This window comes from Salarias fasciatus, unplaced genomic scaffold (assembly GCF_902148845.1).
Source record: "Salarias fasciatus unplaced genomic scaffold, fSalaFa1.1, whole genome shotgun sequence".
Taxonomy (NCBI): Eukaryota; Metazoa; Chordata; class Actinopteri; order Blenniiformes; family Blenniidae; genus Salarias; species Salarias fasciatus.
In genome coordinates this window covers 754,869-759,852 of record NW_021941382.1, presented here as the reverse complement: position 1 = coordinate 759,852, position 4,984 = coordinate 754,869, and the positions used below count along the sequence as shown (strand labels likewise).

General features: G+C 52.4%; 1 long non-coding RNA gene across 1 annotated transcript in view; it reads left to right on the top strand.

Annotated features, from left to right (window-relative positions):
• Positions 1-4,339, top strand: part of LOC115385378 (uncharacterized) — a 21,968-nt gene extending 17,629 nt beyond the window's left edge. Inside the window, exon 3 of the long non-coding RNA XR_003931126.1 lies at positions 4,327-4,339. This is a non-coding gene — a long non-coding RNA (uncharacterized LOC115385378). The remainder of the gene's footprint in view (positions 1-4,326) is intronic.
• The last annotated feature ends 645 nt before the right edge of the window (positions 4,340-4,984 follow it).

The following is a 4,984-nucleotide window of genomic DNA, read 5'->3' as shown; positions in this document are numbered from 1 at the left end:
ATGAGAGAAAATACAACACGATGTTAAAACCAAACCCTGGCTGCAGAGGAACAGAGGCGGAGGTGGACAAAGGACAGAGAGGTGAAAAGAAGGGGAAAGGCAAAAGAAAGAGACCATCTGAACAGTCAGGAACACACACACACACACACACACACACACACACACACACACACACACACATACACACACACACACTCACACACTCCGGCGGTGTGCTCCAGTAAACATGAGAGGAAAAACCCTTCATGAAACTTGTGCCTGTTGCTCAGGAAGCAGCTCATCAACAGGGGGCGCCACACTGTAAACCCTCTGCACATGCAGCTGTGTGTGTTTCTGCACGTACCCACACACACACACACACACACACACCAGCCACTCAGCCTGCTAAGAGTTAAAAACGAGTCACCTCTGTGACATTTGCGCGGGGCGCTGCTTCTTTTCAGATGCACTGTGGGATATGACAATACCCGCTGCAGGAGAGGCATTGGAAAGGGCTTGTGGGAGACAGGAAGCCGGAGCGAGCGCGCTGCACCTGGACTACCTAAACAACCGCCCACAAAAACACCCACTTGATTGGCTGAATGTGGGCGCACAATGAGCACAATCAAATAAATGGAGTGGTGAGACAATGCCGGGCGCCGTCAGCTGGCCGTCAACTGGACCGCCGCCACGGGCCCGTGCTGCCCGCCGGTCCGGACCCCGCTCGCTCCACCCGCCCCGCTCTCCAAACCTGCTTTCCCCCTGAAAGACACACTCGCTGAATGGGCTTAATTCTTGCTGTTTGGATGGTTTACCGATGCAATTTTTCAAAACACACTTCACAGATCCTGCTGGAGCCATCAGAGACCCCCAGAGGAGCATTAGCATGGCGGAGTGTTTGTGCCTGGCATTGATAGTCCATTTACTCTGGCAGACATCAGAGAGCAGAATATCGGCTTTGTTGAGCGTCATTCACCGTGGCACGAGATGTTTGGATGAAACGAGCAGAGGAAGGTTATCTCCACGCCGCGTTCCCCACAAAACATCGTCACGTAAATAAAGCAGAAGTTGATCCTGACATCCTCGCTGATGAGCATTCAGTTCTGCCCGAGGGGGGAAAGAGCTTCAAACATCCTTTGTGGAGCAAATTAATGCCACTGTGGAGACGACTGCATCTGCACGGCATCAATCACTGCCGCCGCCGACTCGCATGTGCCAGCGGCGCGCTAACACGCTAATCCTGACGCGGCCGCTAATCGCGGCGGCCACAGTCTCGGCGCTCGGCTGTTCTCGGTCCAGGTTGGCTGGTTTGATGAGGATCAGATAGCCGGGGCCCGAGCTTCCTGTGTTGCGTCTCCATTTGGTTCCCATTTAACCTGTCTCACAGCCAATAAAAGAGCCAGTCAATTACCGCAGACCGGGAACTTCACATGCAGGAAATAGGCCAATTACATTAAACCCTGTGAGCTCCTGCGAGTCGGCAACCCGGGGGTTAACCGGGGGAAGAGAAGAGGGGGAATATGTAGCGAGGCAGGGAGTCCGGGAGCGGAGCAGCGCCGGCCTTCAGCCTGCCGCCTAATCTTCAAACAGCAGGCCGGCCGCGTGGCGGCGGCGATAGAGGCCGGGTCCGTCCACACCGCCTCACCTGCACTCACTCAGCCTGCTGTCAGGGTGGGGGGGGCCGGGGGGGGCAGCTGCACCGTCCACTCATAGCTGAGCTCGGTGCTCCTCATCTGGATCTCCATGTCCTGCACATGTCCGTGGTGTGACCCTCCACCCCGTCCCCCTCTCCTCCCGTCCCCCCGCCCCGTCCCCCCCGTCCTCCCTCCTCCCTCCCCTCTCAGATACATGCACACAGCTGAGGTCTGCGTCGTAAAGAGCGCCGCTGATTGTGTGATCATGGGTAATTGTGTGAGGAGCGGCCGTAAAGAGGGGAAAGAGGTGTATTAGTGTTTGCGGCTGTGTTTTATGGGAAGGTGTGCCTCTCCGTCTGGGGACGGCGGGGCTGAAAGGTGAGAAGGGGAGGTTTCAAAGAGCTGACTCTGTTGTTTAAAGGCAGCCCCCCTGGGGGGGCGCGCTGCTGAAAGACATGTTTACTGCCTGCTGATTGACACTGTAAAGGCAGCCAGACGGCCCTGGACAGCTAATTGGGAATGGCAGAAAGAGTCACCCGTCTCCATGTCTGCACAACCTCAGGACTCATCCTGACGGGACGCGGCTGGAGTTTCAGGAAGTTGATGCAGCGTTTTGGTCGAATGCTTCTCTGTGGTTTCTGACGTGAGACTGAGGGACAGGTGAGTGGACTCGACACGGCTCTGATATCAACATTTATATATTGATATCAGGCAGGAAGCAGTCAGTGAATCAGTTGGACTTGAATATGTGCTTTGAAAGATGTTTCTTCTTTGGTTTGCGATGATTCCTAAAAGTCCATATTCTGTAAAATTCCCTTTCTAAGTGGAACCAGTGTCTCTACGTCCTGTGAGGGCTCCAGAGGTGAAGAAACTCCTTCATCTTCCTCACTGGATCCTCCAAACAGGAGATTCAGAGAAACTCCCTTCATGACATCATGAGGGGAGATAGCCCCTCCCCCTGGAGATAGCCCCTCCCCCTGGAAAAGGCCCCTCCCTCTGGTAATAGCCATCCGGTCTGCTACCTCACTCCATCGTCTCAGAGTGAATATGAGGTGAGGTGGGGGGACATGAGGTCTGCCCCTCTACTCGTCCTCCTCCTCTTCCTCCTCCTCCTCCTCCTCCTCCTCCTCCTCCTCTTCGTCTTCCTCCTCCTCCTCCTCCTCCTCCTCTTCCTCCTCCTCCTCCTCCTCCTCCTCCTCCTCCTCTTCGTCTTCCCTCCTCCTCCTCCTCCTCTTCCTCCTCCTCCTCCTCCTCCTCCTCCTCCTCCTCTTCCTCCTCCTCCTCCTCCTCCTCCTCCTCCTCCTCCTCCTCACTCTGTATTCCTGTATTTCTCACCTGTCTCTCCGGTCGTTCAGCAGAGCCCAGAGGTAGAATAAGCTGAACGGTTACTCTGAAGACTTGCGACCACTTCCATGTCAAAATACAAATAAATCTTGTTTTTGTTTTCCCGTCCCGCCCCGCAGCGCGCTCCGCCGTCACATTGCCTCAGCTTGTGGCGGCGGACTCCGACGGCGTTGAGCACTGAGCGTTCCGCCTTCCTCTGGAAGCTGCTAGATCACTTCCAGGCCCCGCATCCAATAATATTTGCTGGAGCATACACGGCGGCCGGCGTGGCGAGGTGAGTCAGCCAGTCAATCTTTCATCAGGCCGGAGGTGAGCGGGGTCAGCAGCAGCCCATCTGCTGTGGGGGGATGCTGGGGATGGTAATGCCGGATTCCGCCTCTCCTCCAGCCTCCACCGGGGCGTCGATCGGGACGCGCCCGAGGAAGCGTTGTGTGGGAGGTGATTATGAGCGATCTGCCGACTCAGACTTGACCTTTTTCATGTTATCCCACAGATTGGAAGCAGCACTTGTGGACTCGCGTCCCGCCGAGCGCCATATTTCATGTAGATGAAGTGTCAATTAGGGTGATTGGAGATCACAAGCGCTGATAAATGTCCCTCCGTTGCTGTTCTGCTGTTTTCTGATTGCTACAAAAACAAGGATTTATCACAGGGCTCATAATCAATTAAATGACAGGTTCGCATTCTTTATAGTGAATTTAAATCAACACTCTGGTGCCTAAATTGATTGTGAAATCAGGATTGATGGTTGTAATTATCCCTGCCAGCCTTTGTGCTCATTAAGACGTGGTACCGGGAGGATTTCCTCTGTCCTGGTTTGGTGACAGTGAACCGGCAGTCTGACTTCCAGAGGGAAGTGGATCTGAGAAGAACTCCGAGCTCCTCTGTTCTCTCCGAAGTCACAGCAAGAACTTATTTAGCAGTACAGATGTTGGGATGGTCAGATCACATCGCTTGCATTTTGTTTTTCCAGTAGAATCAATCATAGAACCAAGTAGTAATGATCAGACTGAATCACGTCTTGAAGATCTGATGACTGGAAGTTCCCAGAATCCATCGGGTCCCATAGGATCCAGCAGAACTCTGGGTTCTCTGCTTACCTGAGGTTCCTCGGTTCTGTGACAGTTGAAGAGGCGGCAGAGCTTTCAGCTATCCGGCCTTTCAGGTGGAACCAGCACAGACTCATACTCTGATGCATTTGGTGATTTTACTGTCTCTGAAAAGGTTTGGAAACACTCTGCTGTTAGACGGAGGAGACGGAGTTTAACGTCACAGTGTGAAACAGAAGCCCCATGAGTCGCGCTAGCTACTGAAGCTAGCTACTGAAGCTAGCTGCTGAAGCTAGCTACTGAAGCTAGCTATCAGCCAGCCAAACAGATCCACTCCTGTCAGCCGCTGCTGGTTTCATCTGTCATACTGAAAACAATACGGAACTCTCGCTTCAATAATCGGCCAAACCAGAACATGGAAACATGTGATTGGCATAGCAGCCTTGCTAATGGGGCTAGCATGTCAGTGTTAGCATATTGGAGCTGTGTTGGAGGTTTTATTTACTGGAGCCACCATGATTCCTCTGAACTGAGCTGCTGACAGTTGAGCAGGAAGACTCTTGTTCAGTCTCTGAAATCAAAGTGTTAATCTGTGTTCCTGTAACATCTACCTGTGGAACCTCTGATTTCTTCCTGCTGCCTCCATCAAACCTGCAGCTCCTGTTTTAGCCTCATGTCAGTTTCTTTGATGTTGTGTCGCATGTATACATATTTTTAATACGACCCAACAATACGTCCGCCTCAGAGTGAATCTGCAGTGTTTCATTTCTTCCTGCCACCTTGGTTTTTGCTCATGTAGGATTGAGGAGTTTATATCTATATCTCATTTTCTAATATGTAGTTTTATGAGAGAGAAAAATCATATTTTTCACCATTTGTTTCCTTCAGACTGGCTCTAAAGTCAGCTGCATCCTGTCAAACCTTTACGTCATGTGTACACATCACATGCTACTCGTTGCTATGAGGAAGAGAACAAAC